We start from the raw sequence: 26,555 nt of genomic DNA, 5'->3' as shown, positions 1-26,555 counted from the left end.
ATCCTCGTAGTGATCGGATTGCTGGACCTCCGGCAAGAGTAACTTAACATCACTGAGAAAAGTCAAACCACTAGAAATCAAGGGGTATTTGTTGAGTAAAAGCGGAGGCTCCCCCTCAATCAAAGAGTTCTTTTTTTTCATTTGATTTTTGACTTTTCTTTCTTTTGATTTTTGACTTTTCTTTCTTGTGGGCACTAACTGGTGGCTTTCACGCTCAAGAGTATGGAGACCAAACCAAAGAAGCATAGAGACAATAAAGATGGCCTGGTTGGTGCCTCTAAGGTAGCCTTTTCCTAATACCCGAACTCTAAAGAAGGGAACTATGATCACTTGTGTGGAAACCCCTACAACAGTTTATCTTAAGGATGTGTACAAAATGAGATCATGAAGTCAATGAGCATGAGTATTCAGAATGAGCTATGAATAAAGAAGAATAAAATCTTGCACGCAATACGGGAGGTGTTCATATTAGTCTAAATGCAAAGATGACAAGAATCAATGACAATGAGATTAAAGCATCCAAGTATACATAAATAAAGCCAATCACTCTCACCCACTCAAGTAACAGGTCACACCTTAGTGACTGAGCATAACACCCAAGGTCTTTCTAAGGAACTCAAACCTAAGAAGATGAAGGGGTTTTGTAAAAATATTAGCCTTTTGATGCTCAATGGGTACATGTTCAAGAACTACAAGGCCCTCTTCAACTAACTCTCGAATGAAATGATGACGAATGTCAATGTGTTTGGTGCGAGAGTGCTAGACTGGATTTTTAGAAATGTTAATGGCACTAGTATTATCACAGAAAAGGGTGAGAGTGTCCTATTCTCTACCATAATCATGAAGCATTTGCTTCATCCACAACATTTGTGCACAACAACTCCCCGCAGTAATGTACTTAGTCTCAGCGGTCAAAAGAGAGATGGTATTTTTCTTTTTGCTATGCCAGGCAACCAAATTATTCCCAAGGTAAAAGCACCCTCTGGATGTGCTCTTCCGAACATTAGCATACCCGGCCCAGTCGGCATCAGAAAAACTAGTGATTTCAGCTATAGTGTCAGTCGAGAACCAAATCCCATACCCTAATGTCCCATTAACATACTTAATGATGCGTTTGACCGCAATAAGGTGAGACTCTTTAGGACAAGCTTGGTAACAGTCACGAACACTTACACTAGATGCAATGTTAGGTCAACTGGTAGTAAGGTACAAAAGACTCCCTATCATACTTCTATAAAGGCTAAGATCAACATCAGTACCAGAGGAATCTTTGGAGAGGTGAAGACTCTTGTTCATGAGAGTGCGTGCATGTTTGGCCAACTCTAGACCGAACTTAGACACAAGATTTTTGGCATACTTAGTCTGAGAAACAAACATACCTGAAGGAGACTGTTTAATTTGAAGACCCAAGAAGTAAGACAACTCCCCCATCATGCTCATTTCAAACTCATGTGTCATGCATTCCGAAAAATATTCCACAAGAGAATCAGAAGTGGAACCGAACACAATATCATCAACATAAATCTAAGCAACAAGAATATGAGACTTAGTATGTTTCAAAAATAAGGTCTTGTCCACACTACCCCTTTGAAAATCATTATCAAGAAGAGAGGTAGTAAGTCTATCATACCAAACTCGAGGAGCTTGTTTCAACCCATACAATGCCTTGTCTAACTTGTAGACATGGTGTGGACATTTTGGGTCCTCAAACCCTTTTTGGTTGCTTAAAATAAGCGTCTTCTTTCAAATACCCATTCAGAAAGGCACTTTTCACATTCATTTGAAACAATTTGAACCCTAGAAAGCATGCAACACCAAGTAAAATCTGAATAGATTCGAGACGTGCAACAAGGGAAAATGTCTCATCATAGTTAACACCCTCTACTTGTGTATAGCCTTGAGCTACCAACCTAGCTTTATTTCTAACCACAATACCATTCTCATCAGATTTATTTTTAAATATCCACGTGGTACCTATCACATTCATGTCTCTAGGTTTGGGAATAAGAGTCCAAACTTTGTTACGTTCATATTGACCTAACTTTTCATGTATAGCATTGACCCAACTATCATCTAGTAGGGCCTCTTTTATATTCTTAGGTTCAATTAATGAAACATAGCACATATGAGATACCTCTTCGCGAATTTGTTTTCGGGTTTTCATTCGATCTAAGACACTTCCAATCACCTGTTGAGTTGGATGATTCAGTTTTACCCTTGCTGGTGGTTTATACTCTAGACTGGTAGTGACAGGAGCATCAGAGGTGGTGTCTCTTTGTGCACTCTTTAGACTCGGACTTACCATTAAAGTTGGTGTTGGCTCACCTTCTTAAGCTTGGTCCTCTGCTTCTCTTTGACTCTATGGTTCAGTATCCAAGATTGAAGACTCACCATTTTCTTCCTCATGTATTGTTGAAGTAGGAGAACCTGTGTTATCTATAACCACATTGATCAATCCCACTAAAGATAAAGTACACAGGTTATAGACACGAAAGGCTCTACTAGTGGTTGAATACCCTAGAAAAATACCTTCATCACTTCGGAGTCAAATTTTCCCAAAGGCACTTTATCTTTGAAAATGTAACATTTACTCCCAAAAGTTTTGAAATATTTTACATGAGGTTTCAACACTTTCCATAATTCATATGGAGTTTGTAAAGTGTTGGGCCTTAAATACACACTATTCATGACATAAACCGAAGTATTTAAGAACTTTGGAGGAACTTTCTTGCTAAGGAGTTTGTAAAGTGTTGGGCCTTAAATACACACGATTCATGACATAAACCGCAGTATTCATATGGAGTTTGTAAAGTGTTGGGCCATCTTTTGAACAACCCTATTCTTTCTCTCAACAACTCCATTTTGTTGTGGAGTAATCGGCGAAGAAACCTCATGCTTAATTCCATGCATATCACAAAAATCCGAAAACGAACTATTTTCGAATTGACAACCATGATCAGTTTGGATTCTTATGATATGCCGAATAGAAACACCCTGTTCATTTTGGATTTTAAGGACTAAGGTCTGGAAAGCATCAAACGTATCAGATTTTTCTCTTAAAAAATTAACCCATAAAAAATGAGTGTAATCATCAACAGTTAGAAAAATGTATCTTTTACCTCCAATGCTTTCAGTGCGAGTGGGTCCCATAAGATCCATATGAACCAGTTCAAGAGGATGTTTGGTTGTGAAGCTGTTCACTTTTTATGAGGGCACGAGTTTGCTTCCCAAGCTAACATGGTCCATACACATGGTTCACATTCTTACCCATTTTAGGTACTTCTCTCACAAGCTCTTTGTTAGCTATCTTGGTTAGATCCTTGAAATTCATGTGACCTAATCTTTGATGCCACAAGTCAATATTACTTATGACGGCCGAATGGCATATGAGATCATTAGTGGTAATAATCCCATAGCAATTATCAGATATACAAACCCATGCATGACAGTATTTTTCTTTTTGTCTAAAATTTCACATTTATTTTTTCAAAATAATACTGCAGTAGTACCCTCATACAAAAAAGGTTTAGGACATTCTTTTGCTACCTCATAGTTGTAAATACGATGAAATTCTTCTGGTGTGACTGAGCAAAAGAGGGAATTGAGAGCCTTACTATTCCAACTCGAGTTTTGATAGTCGAATGCGTCCCATTTATCAAGAGGTTTGGGGATATCAACACCATCAATGGTGACAATAGGTTCACTCCACCCATAGATCACATAGTGTCAAACTTTCTCATCAATAGATTTTAAAAGCACTCTCATACGAGCTTTCCAATAAGAATAGTTTGTACTATTAAGTAAGAGAGGTCTATGGGTTGACTTACCTTTAGGAATTAAATCCATATCACCAATTACACAAAATCACACTCCTATAGTTTTGATAAAAATGAAGAGTGACCTACTCTAATACCAATTGAAAAACCTAAGTGATTCGTGATTAGATCAAGATTAATTGTACCAATTCCCAAATGATTAAAACAAACAATCTAAATCATCTAGCACATACAAAAGTGATTTAGATTGTCGCTTCAAAATTAATAAATCGACATAAACGATTTTTACGTAGAAAGGCCACAATTGGAGCACCTCCAATTGTGATTAAAAAACCACAGGCGAAACGCCACTAATCAATCCACTATGAAAGAAAGAAAGAATACAAATTTACCGAAACAAATTACCCAAACGCAACCAATTTGTCTTCACTAATATTTATCTCTTTCACCACCGCCTTTGTCTCGAAATTGATCAGCTTGATGTTGAATCCACAACATCCATGTTAAATCAATGACTGTTGTAGCTCGACTTTCTTCGCGCCCCCTTTCGGAGAGCTCAAATTGGTTCTACAGTTCAGACTCCTGTCACGGTTCTGAATCCAATCTCACAAGTGCAATACGAAACTGATAATCACCAAAGAGTCCAATCTGGCAAATCATTTTGGAAAATCAATTTTGAATCAAATAATGCCAAAATTGGACTGCTTTTCTAGATTACAGAGTCGCCACTTAAATATTTTATTTTGGAAAAATTTAGGAAACCCTGACTCGTGCCAAAGGCCATGTGTCCATCATCACCAAAGTTGCCTCGGCTCGGGAACTTGGGTACGAGAGGGGAAGGTTCTGAAATGAGCACCCCCGCTGGCCCGATCAAAGATTGGCCTTGTAGACAAGCCCGCGGGGGACCTCGCTACAGCTCGGACTCGACTTTCGTAGTCACGGTTCTAAATCTGAACCAAAGAGTCCAAATCCGGCAAATCGTTTTAGGAAAACTAATTTTTTGAAAGAAGTGCCAAACATGGACTGCTTTGCCAGATACAGAGTCGCCACCTAAATATTTTATTTTGGGAAATTTAGGAAACCCTGACTCGGTGCCAAAAGGCCACGTGTCCGTCATCACCAAAGTTGCTTCGGCTCGGGAACTTGGGTACGATTGGGGAAGGTCACTTCGTGAGCACCCCCGCTCGCCCGGTCATAGACCGGCCTCTACTAACCATGATATCAATTTTTGAAAACGTTGTGAGTTCTTATTCCGGTTATTAGCCTAGGTTACTATGTGATGCTCACAGCATATAAGTATAGACCGGGTCGCCCGAATTGGAACAAAACATTTCATGTTTGCTTTTGAAAATGGTTTGCTACCCGTAGGTAGGCTTGAAACGTTTTGATGATTCATTCCAATTCAGATAACTCAACCTTCACCCACAGGCATTCAGGCAGATATATCAGATAAGCACATAGCCTCATGGTAAGCATGCTATCATGGCATTGACTCACACACATGCAAGGATGCTAAAGCATAAAACTCACCGAGTACTCCAAGCCAAAATAGAAACTATATTAGAAATCATGCATGACCCTAAGTATACAGAAATGCCTAATGCAACACATGCAAAATGCAACTATAACAGGCTCGGCTATTCTAAGATGGTACATGAAATGCTATAACTATCATGTATTCAATTTGGAATTGAAAGTACGATGCAGTTAGTATGATATGCCGAGCCCGGTGCATGCAATACAGATGGATGATGCAAACATGCTTTCATACTGTATGCTAATTTAAATATGCCCTAATCTAACCATCATAAGCGGATAAATAAAAGGGAGAAAGACGTGGGGTTGGAAGACATACATCACACTCACGCACACTTATTACAGTTATGCCCTCACTCGGAGGGTCCAAATAAATATACAGTCCAAATATTACAGTCCCAAATAAAAGAATATTACAGTCTAAAATATTACAGAATTCTAATTAATTAATGAATTAACTAGAAAGCAAATAAAAAAAAACTGGCGTGCAAGCCAGGGACTGCCTTGCTTCTGGTGGATGATGCATGTCCGGATTGTCTTGCGCGGAAATCCACCGGAATGCCCCAATTAGCCTCTGTTTACACCTGTTCTTGAAATGCGTGCCAAGTCCCAAGAAGTTGCTGATTCTGCGTTTTGCTGCAGTAGAGAGCAGGAAAGGGGCATAGCAATGTATTTGCACAGATATATGCATGTCTCGAACCTCGTGCCACCAATCACGCATACCGAGGCATGATGGCCGAGGAGTCGAAATGCACTACTTAATATAGGATGAATGCACATGAAACTACAGCTAAAACCTAACTCCATCATGGATAATCCGGAGTGTCGGTGACTGGGAATTGAGACACATTCCGTCACTCGAAGTACGAAATGTACTTCGTTTCCCGTGCCCGGGCTAACTCCTATTCCGGACATGATGCAATATGCATGATATGCATGAAATGCAACTAATATACAATCTTAGCATACACAATGCTATGGAATGATATGCCTCGAAATACGTGCACTCGGGCACGTAAACCGAGAAAAAGATGGAATGCAATGAAAATGAGATGCCTCGGAGTACGTGCACACGGGCACGTGAACCGAGGCGATGACAGATACAATGAAGATGAGATGCCTCGAAATACGTGCACACGGGCACGCAAACCGAGGTGATGATAAATGTAGTGAAAATGAGATGCCTCGAAGTACGTGCACACTAGCACGCAAACCGAGGCGATGACAGATACAATAAAAATGAGATGCCTCGAAGTACGTGCACACTAGCACGCAAACCGAGGCGATGCTAGATACAATAAAAATGAGATGCCTCGAAGTACGTGCACACTAGCACGCAAACTGAGGCGATGCTAAAATGACATGGAACATGGCAAATGGGCTTATACCAACATGAGTGAGCCTCAGCCACACTCACATCGGATGCCGTCGGATAAAAACGGAGTGCCTCGAAATGCGTGCACACGGGCACGCAAACCGAGGCGGTGCATACGCAATGCAAATGATATGGAAAATGACAAATGGACTTATACTAACATGAGAGAGCCTCAGCCACACTCACATAAGATGCCGTCGGATAAAAACGGAGTGCCTCGAAATGCGTGCACACGGGCACGCAAACCGAGGCGATGCTAAAATGACATGGCAAGATGGCAAAAATGATATGCAAGCATGCTAATGAAATTTCAGCAACAACATATGGGGAAAACAGTCCCGAAATGAGGCGAAATGACATGAAATGCAAGGAAATGTCCCGAAATGCAACATTAGGCACCCGAAATGACCTATAGCTATGCCAAACATGCACAATATGGATATGCAATGCAAAGACAGAAGCTAGACAGTCCCAAAAGATGCACTTTTACAGTTATAAACATGGCCAAACAGCAAGCATAGGTAGGGGAAAAATAGCATGCAAGAATAGGGGCCAAAAGAGGGGTAATGAAGCAAGTGGTATAATAAAAACCCAAACTGAAAAATTTCCTTCTACAACACTGAAGATGGACGAAAAATATGAACATTTACAGTATATGGCAGCCTCAAAATCAGTATACAAACATGCTAAAAATATGATGCAAAATGAGGCTCAAAAGGTGCTAAAACATGAAGTGTACAAAATAATCACCAAACAGAAAAAAAGTGTGAATGAAACATGAAGTATAGGCCAAAACAAGGCCACTTTCAGTTCGGACCAAGGTCCAAAAACAGAAGCAAAGAGGGCTACTAATTTATGCAAAAATGGGGCTGAATAAGGGATATAACTACAAGTGACACACAGAGACACCAAACAATGTTGAGCCCTTCTCCAATGTTGAAGAGGGGCTCAAAATAAGCCTTATATCAGTTTACAACATGCTCGAAAATAAATTGCTCATGGGTCAAAAATAGCATGCAAAACTATGACATACAAGATGGTCAATGAAGCAAGTGTATCATGGAGGGCTCAAACAGGGTTGAGGCCTTAATGAGAAGTGAAGATGAGCTCAAAAGATGGCCCTTTTCAGTTAGGGCCGGAGCTTGAAACAAAAAGGAAGTGAGGCTTAGAAATGGATCAAGAAAAAGGGTCAAAAGGGTAAAAGTGTAACTTACCCTTGAAGATTCGAATTTTTGTTGCTTCTTGGATGGATTTGCAGCTTCTTTAGCCTTCAAGAATCCCTCCTTGCTGCTGGAAATGAGATGGTGGTGGTAGAGCTTGGTGGTGTAGAAGGAATGAAGGTTATGGACTTAGGTTTTTTTGAAGAATTGAAGAAGAAGAAGATGGAGGTGGCTATGGAGCTTTGAAGAAAAGTTTTTCTAACCCTCAAGAAGGAGACCCTCAGCTGGTTATAAGGTCAAGAAAAGGGGTGTAAAAGGGGGGTGAATTGGAGAGCATAACTCTCTCCCAAAATATCCCCCGGATACAGAAAATATCTGGGGGATATTGCCCCACAGCTGGAAAGGGTACAGTGAGAAGAACACGGCCGGCCTCTCACTTTGGCTGGAGGTGGCCGGCCGGCCACACCCCCTAGCCGGCCGGCTACACCCCCTAGCCGGCCGGCTAGGGGTCAAAAGGGTCAACAAGCTTTTCTGGCCGGCCAGATATTGGGGAGGTAGCCCTATGTGTGTACAACACAACCATGTAATTGAAGTTCCAAGAAAGTGGGCCCAAGGGGTTCAACAATGGCTCGGAAAGAGGGGGTCAAAAGGGTCAAGTTGACTTACTGGCCGGCCATGAACTTTTAGGGGCCTCTCAGGTGTGTACATCACAGATATGTGGTTCAAAGTTCAAGAAAAAAGGTCCAAGGGGTTCAACATTAGCCCGGAAGAAAGGGGTCAAAAGGGTCAGGTGACCTTAATGGCCGGCCATGAACTTTTAGTGGCCTCCCAGATGTGTAGATCACAGATATGTGGTTGAAAGTTGGCAACACTACCCCTAAGGTATTCAACATTAGCCCGGAAGTTGCAAAAACGGGCGCCGGGAGGCCCCGGAGGAGAGATAACTGGTTGCTGCAACAATTGCTGGCCTCCCACCCTTCAGTGACCTTCCCTGTGATAAAACAGAGGTACCTGCCAAAAATGAGCGAAAACCGTTGCAAAGCGAATGTTCCGGGGCCAAAACACGCAGTTCGGGGTCCCGAAAATGGGCTGTTAAGCACCGAAAATGGTATTCGACCTCGAAGTGGGTTTCTCAGCCCCCAGTGTCCCTCAAAAGGGAGAAAATAAGATGTATGCCAAAAATCAGAGCAATAGGAGATGGTTAAGCGGTCCCGAACCGAGGCACACGGCCTGACGGCTCCAAAAACCGGGAACCGGACTCCGAAATGGGAAAAATGGCCTACGGCCACCAAATGTAGCCTACGGACATTGAGAGATGGTCTACAGGACCTCTCCCTCCCCTCAGGAAAAGAAACAGAGAAAACCGAGTCTGGTTCGCAAACCGAGACAAGGCACAGAAAAGGGTTCGGGAGTCCGGAGGCAGGGCTCACGGCCGCAACTCCGAAACTTCTGAACGAGCACATCATGCAACATCACCAAGCGCTCAATCGGTGACGCCTAAGTCTTAAGGTCGGTCAAAAATGGGGTGTCTACAGTTGCCCCTCTTTGACAGAACTCGGAAGTCACAAGTGACGGGAGTGAATGTCAAAGCCTAGAGACGACCCATTTTTGACAAGGCCGAAGACTTAGACAAACATACAAGATAAACAGAAATGTGCCCGCAGGCAGGGCCGCAGGCAGGGGGGGCAAAATGCAAAATGATATGCAAGAAGCCGAACATAACTCAATGATCATGCAAATGCAGCAAGCTGTAACTCGGTGTTTAGGGACGTATCCCAGAGGTGTAGGGACGTATCCCAAGAATTTAAGGACGAGGAGGAGAAACAAAGGGACGTATCCTGGTGTTTCAAAATGGTGTGAGCATTGGGACTTCTTCCGAACACTTTTAACCGAAGAGGGAGAAACATAGGGACGTATCCCGGCGTTTCAGAATGGTGTGAGCATTGGGACTTCTTCCGAATGCTTTTAACCGAAGAGGGAGAAACATAAGGACGTATCCCGGCGTTTCAGAATGGTGTGAGCATTGGGACTTCCTCCGAATGCTTTTAACCGAAGAGGGAGAAACATAGGGACGTATCCCGGCGTTTCAGAATGGTGTGAGCATTGGGACTTCTTCCGAATGCTTTTAACCGAAGAGGGAGAAACATAGGGACGTATCCCGGCGTTTCAGAATGGTGTGAGCATTGGGACTTCTTCCGAATGCTTTTAACCGAAGAGGGAGAAACATAGGGACGTATCCCGGCGTTTCAGAATGGTGTGAGCATTGGGACTTCTTCCGAACGCTTTTAACCGAAGAGGGAGAAACATAGGGACGTATACCGGCGTTTCAGAATGGTGTGAGCATTGGGACTTCTTCCGAACGCTTTTAACCGAAGAGGGAGAAACATAGGGACGTATCCCGGCGTTTCAGAATGGTGTGAGCATTGGGACTTCTTCCGAATGCTTTTAACCGAAGAGGGAGAAACATAGGGACGTATCCCGGCGTTTCAGAATGGTGTGAGCATTGGGACTTCTTCCGAATGCTTTTAACCGAAGAGGGAGAAACATAGGGACGTATCCCGGCGTTTCAGAATGGTGTGAGCATTGGGACTTCTTTCGAATGCTTTTAACCGAAAGGGAGAAACATAGGGACGTATCCCGGCGTTTCAGAATGGTGTGAGCATTGGGACTTCTTCCGAATGCTTTTAACCGAAGAGGGAGAAACATAGGGACGTATCCCGGCGTTTCAGAATGGTGTGAGCATTGGGACTTCTTCCGAATGCTTTTAACCGAAAAGGGAGAAACATAGGGACGTATCCCGGCGTTTCAGAATGGTGTGAGCATTGGGACTTCTTCCGAATGCTTTTAACCGAAGAGGGAGAAACATAGGGACGTATCCCGGCGTTTCAGAATGGTGTGAGCATTGGGACTTCTTCCGAATGCTTTTAACCGAAGAGGGAGAAACATAGGGACGTATCCCGGCGTTTCAGAATGGTGTGAGCATTGGGACTTCTTCCGAACGCTTTTAACCGAAGAGGGTCTAACCCGTCGCACGCGCGAGGAGAAAGAAAGATAATTGCAAGTGAACTGGTGCATAAAAATGCAAGTAATTGAGCATAACAATGCGAGATAGATGTGCATAATCAATGTAATGGATATAATAATGCTAGTGAAGTGGGTGCTTAATAATGCAACAATGAGCATAACAATGCTAGATAAATGTGCATAACAATGCAACAAATGAGCATAACAATGCTAGATAAATGTGCATAACAATGCAACAAATGAGCATAACAATGCTAGATAAATATGCATAACAATGCAGCAAATGAGCATAACAATGCTAGATAAATATGCATAACAATGCAACAAATGAGCATAACAATGCAGGTGGAGTGTGTGTGACAACGCATATTTGAAACAAAATACCGAACAAGGGAATACTAGCCTTAAGTAGACCAATTTCCAAACGCAACCTCCGATTTACCTCTCGGAGGGGTCACGATACATTCCAAAAAGGATACACCTCGTGCATGCCGACTGACGATGAGCTACACATCGAAGACATGAGTTTGAAAATCCCGCAGAAACATTTTGAGCTGAAAAGAGTAGGTCCTTCTTGCGCTTTCTTGACTGTACTTCCAAACCGCAGTTACTACCTTTCCTTTCTGGCTATGTTCACAACTTTCCCTATTCTCCAACGGGGTGACAGACTAGGTTGGTTCAGTATCCAGAATTGAGGTGCATACACGCTATCTCAACCTATGGGGCTTCCATACAGACTTCAAGCCGAGGACACGCCTCTGGGTATTTAAACCAGACTTTAGTCTCGGAAATCCCGAACCTTTACGTTCTAGGCATCAGCCATTCGAACTCTAGTTTCCACCGTCGCAGTTGGTCTCCTAGGAACTCATTGCGAACACAGCCAAGATGCCTCTGGCGAGGAATGGTACTCAGGGAGAGCACTTCTGATTACCATTTTGGCTTGAAGCAGACTTGATCTTGAGCTTGAGGTAGAGGCACATTCATACTTCGGAGTTTTGGCAAGACTTGAAGAGGTACACACGGAATGTAGTCTTGGAACTTACTGAAGTTGAAACAAACTCAGATGCTCGACATTTCCTCTTTTGCTTTTGCTTTGTAGTCTGGAACCCATATGGCTTCAGATGGGTCCTAGTTTTGCTGTTCTCGCATGACCTGGGTTGAACCCTGAGGTTTTATGAAAGAACGAATCTTGTTTTTGCACAGATGTGGAGAACGGCACGATGTTCGGAGCGCAAAACGATTTTATTTTTGAATTTGATAAATGAGCTTTTGACCGGGTATCGAGCCTGCGACTGAACACAATAAGACAACTCAACACGGAAATGAAAGGCCCACGACCTAAACACATCGAGTAACACTCGAAACGACTCAAAACAAGAATCGAGATAAAACAAAAAGACACGACACTCAGACGTGCACAGGGAGCCTATTTCACCGGGTAATGTTTCCCACCCTTTCTCATTTGTGATTCTCACATCACTCGGCCCTCAAGCTCTGTTTTTCTGAAAAAAGCCCTTTTCTCACTTTTTCTCTCATCGTACATCTCTCTATTCTTCATTCTCTCATTTTTCATCCTTCCCCTGGGCGGTTGATGGATAAACAGCAAATTATGGGCTCGCGTCCCTAGCATTCTGCTAGATTCTCTTTCTTCTGCTCACAACAGTGAGTTCCTCCTACGGAAAGGTTGCGCTACAACTGGGTGTGTAGCAAATCTTCAGCTAACATCGGTTGATGATGCTCTGCTGGGGAGTTTGGACGTGATCAGATGTGTCCAGACAAGAGAGTGGAATATCTTACCCCATTCTAGTTCGTGCTTCGCACTTTGCTTGATACCTCGTTGCTTGGAGGATGTGAGAGCTTTCTGCCCTTAGTTGTGCCCTTTTCTGGCAGGTAGAGTGCCCTTCTTGGCAAGTATGTTGACAATGGGAAAGACAGGAAGCCTGACTCAACTATGCCCTTAGTTCATCATTTTGACCATTTTTTGTTTTAGTTTTCTCCTAAAAAAATTTTTGACCAAGATGAGAGTTAGATTAACATGCTTGTTCAATTTTCTGATTTAAAATCATGCAAGTTAGGCTGTGAGCACTAAAAATTTTCCTCTTTTGGGTCCAAGAGATGGTCCAGTTTTAAAAATGGAATACCTTTCGAGAAGATTAGTCAACCTTAGTAAAAATTCTCAAAAACTATTTTTGCAAACGACCACTGCTCAACGAGCACGGAACCTACTCTCGAGATGCACAACCTCGGATTCGAAGGAAGATTGCCCCTTGCTTGAGGGGAACTGCATGGCAACGGAAAGTTGCCCCTTGTTTGAAATGATACTGCGGCGTTTTGAATGGCAACGGAAAGTTGCCCCTTGTTTGGATAGCACCGCAGCACATTGTAGTCAGTCCTCAGAGTGACGAACACAACCAAATTCTCGGATACAGAGAAAGCGAAGATGATCAAAACCATTACATGGACGCAGTCGAATTTGAAGTGTTTTACGGCTGGACTTCAGAATGAAGTTGCCTACGTATCCCATAGATGGGAATCAAGCCTTACGTAGTTCGGGGTTAAGGTACACTCGGGTATTAACCTCTCCTTTTTATGCTCTAACTTTTGCCAAGGCACCTGTTGCAGGTTTTCGACCTTGCGAGCTTCGTTTTTCTTTCCTTTTCGATTCTTTTCATTTCTTTTCTTTTGATTTTCTTTTTTTGTTATTTTCTTTGCATTTTTCTTCACTTTTCTTTCTTTTTTTGTTTTCTTTTTTTTCTTTTACATTTTTTGCTTATTTTCTTCTTTTTTGTATTTTTCTCTTGCTCTAACTTTTGCCAGGGTCGCCCTTCCGGGTTTTCGGCCCAGCGAGCCTCTCAAAGGGTAAAAGCGTAACAAGTCCATGCCAAATGGTTTTAGGATCTCGAAGCCATCCGTATCCAAGAGAGTGGCTGCTGTATTGATTTGCAGAAGGATCCATCTTCGGCTCTTCAAGCACATCGGACATTTTCACTCCTAGTTCGAGGGGTGTTTCTGTTCTAGCTTCGCAAGCTTCTTCTGATGAGGTCTGATCTTCCTTATCTAACTTTGGTGCCTCTTGTTCGAAGGCTGTTTCAAATCCGGCCACACAGGCCTCACATCGTAGTTGACTGTCGAACCTTCTGAATTCAAGTTCAAGGTTTGGAAGCGGAGGGGTTGAGTCTCGAGGCTGAGAGCGATCCTAAGCTGCACAATCTCAAGAGCGATTCCACACAGGTCTTCGCAGGACCGCTCAAAACATTTTTTTTTTTGAAAGTTTTTTAAGGAAGCGACAAATTGCTCGCGCTGAAAATAGTGTGAAACCAGTCTGGATCAAGCCAGGGTCCTTCTCAGTACTCACGCTAACAAGCATGATTTCATTCATTAAGGGCTTAGCACGCCTCTCTTTCTCTCAAATGATCAAAGTTTTGCAAATCCCGAGGAATTCCTTCCTCTTCGTTTTCACCGCAGTGTTCAAAAAAAAGTTTTGAAAAACTTAGGTCGATACAATGATTTTGGGGTGCAGAAGAGTAGGCAAAAAGTACTGCCATTTCATTCAAACTTTCTGGCACAACTGGCGCAAGGCAGAAGCAAACACAAGAGTGTGAAAATCACTGCTGTTTCATTCAAATCTTTTGGTACCATTGGCTCCCTGGCAGAAACAGACTCAAAACAAAACGAAAAGACAAACACAAAACAAAATGGTGATGCCCGAGGTAACACCCCTGGGATCACCCGACTCCTATACAACAGGACTGACTCGATATGATAAGACAGACCCGACACAAAAGAAAAGATTGACTCTAAACAGGACAACAAGACTAACTCACTACCCAAGTCAAAAAGCACAAAAACTGGTATTTGCATATTGCTCAGAACAGTGCATGCCATTCCCACGTCTGAAGTAAATTGAGCGCTGCCCGCAGGTGGTTCATCCCTTGATCACATTATCCCCCATAAGTTCACTGATCAAGTGCCGATAGACTTTGTAGGACCTGGTGCGGGGATGACCCCGTTGTCGATCAGATCTTGTATTTCGTGGCGGAGACGAAAGCACGTGTCAGTGTCATGGCCAACTCGCTGATGGAAGGCACAGTAGTCGGCTGGGTTGTGCGAGAGAGGGAGGTCCTTTGGTAATGGTTGCGGCTTCAGGGGCTTCAAATCCCCCTCTCTAATAAAGATCCTAAAGGCCGCTGATAGAGACATATATAATGGTGCGAACACCCTCTGGCCTCGAGGTGGGTATTTTGAGGTTTGTGGATTTTTGCTGGACGCGCCCGCAGGGGGATTAGCAGGTGCTGGCCTAGTTTGCTGATCTTTTCCAAGTGCAGGATTATAGTCGAAAGGAACGTTTCTGATACAACGACCCTTCTCCCGGCTTGCCCCTTGATTCAAACTGCCCCTAACTCGAGTGGCGAAAATGTCGTCCACAGTTTTTGCAAAGACTGCGAACACTTGCTCTTTGTTCAGTCCCTCGGCTTTCAAAGCCTCAACAGCCAACAGAAGATGTTTATGAGGATCCATGTCCACCCCTACCTCGTTCCTTCCACTCGCCTCCACTTTGCCAAGGGATTGGCTTTCCTCAAATGCTGCCCGTCCCAACATCGGGGAGTCTTTTGACATGAAGTTCCCGATATGTGGTGTGGTCGATGATGGAGCCGACGTCCCGGAGGCCAAACCTATCACAGTTCTCTGAAGATCTTCCGAACCCTGTGCCATCACGGGTCTGCTGATGATGTGACTGGTGACTGTCGGATCAGATGAACAAAATGAACCCTAACTGGCCCTCCTTTGCCTTACCGCAGCGAAAGAACACTGATTTGCCCTTGAACTGAATTTCCGACCTGACAAAGTCTATCGACACGGATCCAATGTACCCGGGGGATATCGGAGCCTTCTGAAGCTATAGTTCCAAGACTACCTAGCAAAAGGGAAAACAGACAGCATCTCAGCCTGATTCCATCTGAACAGATACGAGCATAGTTGAATGAGTGTGCCCTCTACTGAATTCTGCCCCAAAATTCGGCTTAAAAAATCTGAGTCTGATACCCGCAGTTAAAGTTGACTCCCAAATACTGATAGTAATGCCCGCAGGCCTGATGCCAAAATTCGCAAACTGGTGCCCGCAGGCTTGACGCCCAAACTCATACACTGATACATGCATTCCTGTAGAGACGCACTCTAAAGCACATAACAGATAAGTGAGAGCCAAAACACCCCTATGTTAGGGTAAGGTTTCCCTGTCCTATTTTGTCAGGAGCTAGGGTTTCATTACGCACACAGCGGTTTGAAACAACCTATAAACGGGTAAGCAACCTGTCCTAATTTGGAATGGTCACTATGGATTCGAATATGCACTAGGTCGAATGGTCAAAGAGGGTGCCCCGGTAAAACCGGGGTTTGTATTCCCATACTGGCAGAGCCCACAACCGGTCAGCCTTATGGTCATGCCTTGACAAGACAAGCCTCCGGCAAACCGTTCAGGAATAGCAGATGGCAAACACGGTGTCCTAGGCGCACCAATGCAAATGCAATGCAAAGAAACACACAAGTGTAATCAAAAACAGATATCATGAGTTCGAGTCAAGTTCTCTAACTCCCCAGCAGAGTCGCCAGAAACTGTAGACAAGCCCGCGGGGGACCTCGCTACAGCTCGGACTCGACTTTCGTAGTCACGGTTCTAAATCTGAACCAAAGAGTCCAAATCCGGCAAATCGTTTTAGGAAAACTGATTTTTTGAAAGAAGTGCCAAACATGGACTGCTTTGCCAGATACAGAGTCGCCACCTAAATATTTTATTTTGGGAAATTTAGGAAACCCTGACTCGGTGCCAAAAGGCCACGTGTCCGTCATCACCAAAGTTGCTTCGGCTCGGGAACTTGGGTACGATTGGGGAAGGTCACTTCGTGAGCACCCCCGCTCGCCCGGTCATAGACCGGCCTCTACTAACCATGATATCAATTTTTGAAAACGTTGTGAGTTCTTATTCCGGTTATTAGCCTAGGTTACTATGTGATGCTCACAGCATATAAGTATAGACCAGGTCGCCCGAATTGGAACAAAACATTTCATGTTTGCTTTTGAAAATGGTTTGCTACCCGTAGGTAGGCTTGAAACGTTTTGATGATTCATTCCAATTCAGATAACTCAACCTTCACCCACAGGCATTCAGGCAGATATATCAGATAAGCACATAGCCTCATGGTAAGCATGCTATCATGGCATTGACTCACACACATGCAAGGATGCTAAAGCATAAAACTCACCGAGTACTCCAAGCCAAAATAGAAACTATATTAGAAATCATGCATGACCCTAAGTATACAGAAATGCCTAATGCAACACATGCAAAATGCAACTATAACAGGCTCGGCTATTCTAAGATGGTACATGAAATGCTATAACTATCATGTATTCAATTTGGAATTGAAAGTACGATGCAGTTAGTATGATGTGCCGAGCCCGGTGCATGCAATACAGATGGATGATGCAAACATGCTTTCATACTGTATGCTAATTTAAATATGCCCTAATCTAACCATCATAAGCGGATAAATAAAAGGAAGAAAAACGTGGGGTTGGAAGACATACATCACACTCACGCACACTTATTACAGTTATGCCCTCACTCGGAGGGTCCAAATAAATATACAGTCCAAATATTACAGTCCCAAATAAAAGAATATTACAGTCTAAAATATTACAGAATTCTAATTAATTAATGAATTAACTAGAAAGCAAATAAAAAAAAACTGGCGTGCAAGCCAGGGACTGCCTTGCTTCTGGTGGATGATGCATGTCCGGATTGTCTTGCGCGGAAATCCACCGGAATGCCCCAATTAGCCTCTGTTTACACCTGTTCTTGAAATGCGTGCCAAGTCCCAAGAAGTTGCTGATTCTGCGTTTTGCTGCAGTAGAGAGCAGGAAAGGGGCATAGCAATGTATTTGCACAGATATATGCATGTCTCGAACCTCGTGCCACCAATCACGCATACCGAGGCATGATGGCCGAGGAGTCGAAATGCACTACTTAATATAGGATGAATGCACATGAAACTACAGCTAAAACCTAACTCCATCATGGATAATCCGGAGTGTCGGTGACTGGGAATTGAGACACATTCCGTCACTCGAAGTACGAAATGTACTTCGTTTCCCGTGCCCGGGCTAACTCCTATTCCGGACATGATGCAATATGCATGATATGCATGAAATGCAACTAATATACAATCTTAGCATACACAATGCTATGGAATGATATGCCTCGAAATACGTGCACTCGGGCACGCAAACCGAGAAAAAGACGGAATGCAATGAAAATGAGATGCCTCGGAGTACGTGCACACGGGCACGTGAACCGAGGCGATGACAGATACAATGAAGATGAGATGCCTCGAAATACGTACACACGGGCACGCAAACCGAGGTGATGATGAATGTAGTGAAAATGAGATGCCTCGAAGTACGTGCACACTAGCACGCAAACCGAGGCGATGATAGATACAATAAAAATGAGATGCCTCGAAGTACGTGCACACTAGCACGCAAACCGAGGCGATGCTAGATACAATAAAAATGAGATGCCTCGAAGTACGTGCACACTAGCACGCAAACCGAGGCGATGCTAAAATGACATGGAACATGGCAAATGGGCTTATACCAACATGAGTGAGCCTCAGCCACACTCACATCGGATGCCGTCGGATAAAAACGGAGTGCCTCGAAATGCGTGCACACGGGCACGCAAACCGAGGCGGTGCATACGCAATGCAAATGATATGGAAAATGACAAATGGACTTATACTAACATGAGAGAGCCTCAGCCACACTCACATAAGATGCCGTCGGATAAAAACGGAGTGCCTCGAAATGCGTGCACACGGGCACGCAAACCGAGGCGATGCTAAAATGACATGGCAAGATGGCAAAAATGATATGCAAGCATGCTAATGAAATTTCAGCAACAACATATGGGGAAAACAGTCCCGAAATGAGGCGAAATGACATGAAATGCAAGGAAATGTCCCGAAATGCAACATTAGGCACCCGAAATGACCTATAGCTATGCCAAACATGCACAATATGGATATGCAATGCAAAGACAGAAGCTAGACAGTCCCAAAAGATGCACTTTTACAGTTATAAACATGGCCAAACAGCAAGCATAGGTAGGGGAAAAATAGCATGCAAGAATAGGGGCCAAAAGAGGGGTAATGAAGCAAGTGGTATAATAAAAACCCAAACTGAAACATTTCCTTCTACAACACTGAAGATGGACCAAAAATATGAACATTTACAGTATATGGCAGCCTCAAAATCAGTATACAAACATGCTAAAAATATGATGCAAAATGAGGCTCAAAAGGTGCTAAAACATGAAGTGTACAAAATAATCACCAAACAGAAAAAAAGTGTGAATGAAACATGAAGTATAGGCCAAAACAAGGCCACTTTCAGTTCGGACCAAGGTCCAAAAACAGAAGCAAAGAGGGCTACTAATTTATGCAAAAATGGGGCTGAATAAGGGATATAACTACAAGTGACACACAGAGACACCAAACAATGTTGAGCCCTTCTCCAATGTTGAAGAGGGGCTCAAAATAAGCCTTATATCAGTTTACAACATGCTCGAAAATAAATTGCTCATGGGTCAAAAATAGCATGCAAAACTATGACATACAAGATGGTCAATGAAGCAAGTGTATCATGGAGGGCTCAAACAGGGTTGAGGCCTTAATGAGAAGTGAAGATGAGCTCAAAAGATGGCCCTTTTCAGTTATGGCCGGAGCTTGAAACAAAAAGGAAGTGAGGCTTAGAAATGGATCAAGAAAAAGGGTCAAAAGGGTAAAAGTGTAACTTACCCTTGAAGATTCGAATTTTTGTTGCTTCTTGGATGGATTTGCAGCTTCTTTAGCCTTCAAGAATCCCTCCTTGCTGCTGGAAATGAGATGGTGGTGGTAGAGCTTGGTGGTGTAGAAGGAATGAAGGTTATGGACTTAGGTTTTTTTGAAGAATTGAAGAAGAAGAAGATGGAGGTGGCTATGGAGCTTTGAAGAAAAGTTTTTCTAACCCTCAAGAAGGAGACCCTCAGCTGGTTATAAGGTCAAGAAAAGGGGTGTAAAAGGGGGGTGAATTGGAGAGCATAACTCTCTCCCAAAATATCCCCCGGATACAGAAAATATCTGGGGGATATTGCCCCACAGCTGGAAAGGGTACAGTGAGAAGAACACGGCCGGCCTCTCACTTTGGCTGGAGGTGGCCGGCCGGCCACACCCCCTAGCCGGCCGGCTAGGGGTCAAAAGGGTCAACAAGCTTTTCTGGCCGGCCAGATATTGGGGAGGTAGCCCTATGTGTGTACAACACAACCATGTAATTGAAGTTCCAAGAAAGTGGGCCCAAGGGGTTCAACAATGGCTCGGAAAGAGGGGGTCAAAAGGGTCAAGTTGACTTACTGGCCGGCCATGAACTTTTAGGGGCCTCTCACGTGTGTACATCACAGATATGTGGTTCAAAGTTCAAGAAAAAAGGTCCAAGGGGTTCAACATTAGCCCGGAAGAAAGGGGTCAAAAGGGTCAGGTGACCTTAATGGCCGGCCATGAACTTTTAGTGGCCTCCCAGATGTGTAGATCACAGATATGTGGTTGAAAGTTGGCAACACTACCCCTAAGGTATTCAACATTAGCCCGGAAGTTGCAAAAACGGGCGCCGGGAGGCCCCGGAGGAGAGATAACTGGTTGCTGCAACAATTGCTGGCCTCCCACCCTTCAGTGACCTTCCCTGTGATAAAACAGAGGTACCTGCCAAAAATGAGCGAAAACCGTTGCAAAGCGAATGTTCCGGGGCCAAAACACGCAGTTCGGGGTCCCGAAAATGGGCTGTTAAGCACCGAAAATGGTATTCGACCTCGAAGTGGGTTTCTCAGCCCCCAGTGTCCCTCAAAAGGGAGAAAATAAGATGTATGCCAAAAATCAGAGCAATAGGAGATGGTTAAGCGGTCCCGAACCGAGGCACACGGCCTGACGGCTCCAAAAACCGGGAACCGGACTCCGAAATGGGAAAAATGGCCTACGGCCACCAAATGTAGCCTACGGACATTGAGAGATGGTCTACAGGACCTCTCCCTCCCCTCAGGAAAAGAAACAGAGAAAACCGAGTCTGGTTCGCAAACCGAGACAAGGCACAGAAAAGGGTTCGGGAGTCCGGAGGCAGGGCTCACGGCCGCAACTCCGAAACTTCTGAACGAGCACATCATGCAACATCACCAAGCGCTCAATCGGTGACGCCTAAGTCTTAAGGTCGGTCAAAAATGGGGTGTCTACAGGCCTCTACTATCATGATATGTTATTTTATAAACACATGTGTTCTTATTCCGGTTATTAGCTAATTTTACAATGTGATGAGCACAAGCAAGTATAGACTAAATCGCAAGCATTGGAACAAATTCAACTCATGTTTGTTTTCGAAAATGGTTTGAAGTTGCCACCCACAAGTGGGCTTAGAAATGTGGATTTGCCATCAAACATGACGGGCTTAAAACATGATTTTGCCACTTCGCAAAGTGGGCATAAAACATACATTCATTGAATTGTTCCAATTCAAGCAACCAAGCCTTTATCCACAGGCATTCATGCAGTTAAACAAATAAGCAAATAGCCTCATGGCAAGCATGCGAAACATGGCAACACTCACACTCATGCAAGTATGCTAAAGCGTAGAACTTGCAAAGTACTCCAAGCCAAAACAAAAGCTAGTTAGAAAGATCCATGATCCTAACTATGTTAAGACGCCTAATGCAACACATGCAATATGAAATTAATAGGCTCGGCTACTGATATGGCATATGATTTGATAACATGGTTTGAAAACACGTATTCAAATAAGTATTGAAATAACAATGCAGTTTGAATGATGCGTCGAGCCTCGGTGCATGCAAGACAAGTAAATGATGCAAACATGCAAGCATAAGGCATGTTAATTGAAACGTGCCCTAATCTAAGTATCAAAAGCGGATAAATAAAAGGGAGAAAGACGTGGGGTTAGAATACATACACACACGCACGCACACTTATTACAACATTGCGCTCTCTCGAAGGAAGGTCTGAATGAATAAGCTAAGCTACACTAAGCTAAGCTAATTATTACAAAACGAAACTAATTAACTATTCTAGCTAATTAATTACAACAGTTCAAATAAATTAACTAACTATTCTAAGCTAGCTAAAATATTACAAACCAAATTAAACTTATTAATTACAACACTTGAATTGAACAATTAGCTATGCAAACTAACTAGAGCAATTTAAATAAAGCAAGTAAATGGCCTCGGAGGCGAGGGAGACATGCATGCTCGGTTGGCTTCTTCCCAAAAATCCATCGCCTTGCCATCGGTTGCCTCTGTTTGCACTTGCTATGATCTCTGAACATCGTACCAACTTCCAGAATGCCTCTGCTCCAACATAGGAACACATTTGCACAAAACTTGACTGGTGGCCGGTCGGCCACAAAAAGTGGCTATCGGCCACCTTAACTGGCCAGTCGGCTAGTTTAAGTGGCCGGTCGGCTACTTTAGGTGGCCAGTTGGCCGCCCCTTTTTCCAGACTTTTGTTTTTGCTGCAACAGAGAGCAACAGAGGCAAAGCAATGCATTTTTCAAGGGATGTGCATACTGCCACCCCCCTTATAATTTCTCAAGCTCAAAGAAGTGTAGCACTTGGCTCTCAAGCCACCAATCAAGCATATTCAATGCATGATGGCTAGAAAACCAAGTTCGTACAAAGTCGATGAATGCACAAACAAGACTCGAAAGACCACCACCCTATCACGCAATGATCAAGGGTGTCGGTGACCAAGAAAAGTGGCATGTTTCATCACTTTGAGTATGAAACGTCCCATTTTTCTTGTGTTTGGATTAATTTCCGATCCAAACACATGCAATGCAATACAACATGCTTATCTTGCTCAAGTTTTACTTGTCATGTTTTGTTTACACATTTTACATTATCGATTAGTCCTTTAACCAATTAAGTCTAAACTGAAAGTCCTCTAATTGGAAAGAGGGCCTAAGCCACAAGTGCCTTGAGCATGAAAGAGGCCTCATGCTGTTGGTTAGTGGAAACCCTCAAGGGAGGATTAAAACCATTAGACATGAGAGCCTCAATTCCACACTCAAGCTAATAAGGGGCTTAAGGCCACTTTCAAAACAAAGTAAAAAGTCAAGAATAGAGGGAGGTTGCAGACATTTCAGTGCTGATATGGCATGCAAAAAGACACTAAATCATGCAAGCAACACATGCACAACATGTTAAAAGCCAAAAGCATCAAACTAGTGAAGATCACAACACTATAAGCATGTAACACAAAGCTCAACTGACCAAACCAGCTCTGGACAAAGTTAAAACATGCTAAAACAGTGGCTAAAACATGCTAAGATTGAAACATAAAAGGCTAGAAAAACATGCTCATATGTTAGCTCGCAAACAAGACTCAAGACTCAACTCTCAAAAGTGATGAAAGAGTGACATAAGTGAGAGTGTGATAGAGCTATATACACTGAAATCACATGTCAAATGACACTACAACATGCAATCATCTTAAGCAAAACATGTTTAAAGGCCTAAAACACTAAGCTAGTGAAGGCATTTGCACTATAACTATACAAAACATGGTTCATATGATCAAAGCAGCCCAAAACATAACTAACTCATGCCAAATTAGAGCCTAAAACATGCCTGAATTAAGCTAGGTTAAGCCATAAAAACATGCTACCATAGGATACTAACTAGGCATGGATGCAAGACACATGGAGGGGAGGCTACCCCCTTCATTTTTGGACTACAAAACATAATTTTTACCACTGAAATAACTTTGAATTTCAGTGGTTTAAAGGGCCAAAAGGTTTGGTTTGAATATGCTAAAAGATGATGCAAGAAGCTTCACAATTAGACAACAAGAAGGGTAGACAACCCCTTCACAAAAATCAGAACTTTTTGTTGTTAAAAACCAGGCCAAAAATAATTTAAAAAGATGGCAAAGCAAGCAACTAAAACAAAGCTTACAAGGTAACTCTTATACCTCTTGAAGCACAACACTAAACAGGTCCAAATTCCAGCTCAAACCACCCTTAAGAGTTCAAACTAAGCCTTAAAGAACCTCAGCTCCAAGATGAGGATATTTGGTTAAGGGTCTCTTTGCAAAAATGTAGAGAGTTCTAAGCTTAAGGCATAAAACAAGAGGAGAGAGAGAATTCTAGAGAGAGATGGAGAGATTTTTTCTCAAAATTGTGTCACCCTCAAAATGGGGGAGAGACCTCCCCTTATATAGAAATCCAAGCAAAGGCTTGCATTCATCCTTCCATACACGTGTATGGAGATGGCATTCAGTGATCAACAGCTGGCACAGTTGGCAAAGAAAATATCTGAAAAAGGAGAAAAATAGCCGTCGGCCACTTTAGGTGGCCGCCCAGCCACCTCACCTAGCCGACCGACCACTTCAAGTGGCCGAAATGGGGGAAAACTGGCCAAAAAGTGGCCGACAAGACCCTTCCCTCCTCCAGGCAAGAGGCGCACACACTCTACCTCAACCTATGGGGCTTCCATACAGATTTCAAGCCGGGGATACACCCCTTGGTATTTAAACCAGACTTTAGTCTTGGAAATTTTGAACCTTCGAGTTCTAGGCATCAGCCATTCAAACTCTAGTTTCCACCGTCACAGTTGATCTCCTAGGAACTCACTGCAAACACAGCCAAGATGTCTCTGGCAGGGAATGGTACTTAGGGAGAACACTTCTGATCGCTATTATGGCTTAAAGCAGGCTTGAGCTTGAGCTTAAGGTAGAGGTACACTCATACTTCGGAGCATTAACAAGGCCTGAAGAGGTACATTTGGAATGCAATCTCAAAATTTGCTGAAGGTGAAACACACTCAGATGCTCCGATTTTCGTTCTTTTCTTTTGCTTTGCAGTCAGGAACCTATATAGCTTCAGTTAGGTCCATGTTCTATTATTCTCGTATGACCTGGGTTGAACCCTGCAGTTTTATGAAAGAACAAATCCTGTTTTGCACGTATGTGGAGAACGACACAACACTCTGAGCACAAAATGATTTATTTTTGAAATTGAGAAATGAGTTCTCGACCGGGTATTAAGCGTACGACTGAACACAGCACACCACGACTCAACAAAGAAAAACAAAGTTAAAGCAACCTAAACACATCTATTGACACTCGAAGCGACTCAAAACAAGAATCGAGACAAACAAAAACACACACACAACACTCAAATGTGTTACAAAGGCAAGAGACCTTTCGGTTCACGAGAAGCCTGTTTCTCCGAGTATTATTTCCCATCCTTTCTCATTTGTGATTCTCACATCACTTTGGCACTCAATCTCTATTTCTCTGACAAACCCTTTCCTCACTTTTTCTCTCAACGCTCATCTCTTTATTGTTCAATCTCTCTTATTTTTTATCCCTCCCCTGGGTGGTTGATGGATAAACACGGCGTTGTGGGCTCGTGCCCCTAGTATTCTACTAGATTCTCTTTCTTTCACTCACAACTCATGAACTTTCCCACAAAGGGGTTGTGGTGCGACTCGAGCAAATCTGTAACTCACATCAATTGGCATGTCCCACCGGCCAGGTATGCAACTGATTGGTCCGACACATTATATGTTCTACATCCCCATTCCGGGTCAGATGCCAATTTGGGCGTGATTGTCCAGATAAAGAAACCGAACATCCAGCTCCATTTCCAATTTGTGCTTTGCACTTGGCTTGATACCTTGCTGCTTGGAGGATATGAGAGCTTTTCAGCCCTTTGCTGTTAGCTTCAGTTGTGCCCATTTTGGCGAATACATTGATAATGGGGAAAAAATAGACAACCTGACTCAACTATGCCCCTAGTTCATCATTTTGACCATTCTTTGTTTTTTGGCTTTCCACTAAAACAATTTTGACCAATATAAAAGTTAGATTAACATGCTTGTTCGATTTTCTGATTTGAAATCATGCAAGTTAGGTTGTGCACACTGAAAATTTTCCTTTCTTTGGGTTCAAGAAATGGTCTAGTTTTGGGAAAATTGAATAATTTTCGAAAGAATTAGTCAACCTCATTAAAAATCCTCAAAACTATTTTTGCAAATGGCCACTACTCGACTAAGACGGAATCTAATCTCGAGATGCACAATCTCATATCTGAACTTGAAATGTCTTGCAGCTGAATCTTGTAACGGAATAGGACAGCCGAGTCTGAACGAAGATGATCATGAAGATGAGCCACTTCACATGGACAGAGGCCAAGTTGAGCAAGGATAAACCAACCAACATAGATGAGCCAAGCAGGCTAAAAATGGATTGGGGTCGGACTTCAGGATGAAGTTGCCTACGTATGCCAAACATGGGAATCAGGCCTGACGTAGTTGTAATAACCCTCACTTTGTCTTAGTCATGCTCACGTGCATTGCATGAACTTTGTCTTGCTTAAACTTGCATTTTTGCGGACCTTGATTTGTTTTGTCTAAGTGTTACTTGCATGCTTTGTTTCTCGCTTGGTGTGTGTGAAGCCAAGGTCATCTTAAGCCTAGGTCACACCTTCGAACCTCTTATACCTAGGACCATCTTGGAACCACTTTGGTCGACCTCCATCTTCACCCTGGCGTCTTGGCCGAGATGTTATCATCTAAGCATCTGACAT

Source organism: Camellia sinensis, chromosome 12 (genome assembly GCF_055761805.1).
Source record: "Camellia sinensis isolate YWXY chromosome 12, ASM5576180v1, whole genome shotgun sequence".
In the NCBI taxonomy this organism is placed as follows: domain Eukaryota; kingdom Viridiplantae; phylum Streptophyta; class Magnoliopsida; order Ericales; family Theaceae; genus Camellia; species Camellia sinensis.
This window is presented reverse-complemented; position numbering follows the sequence as displayed.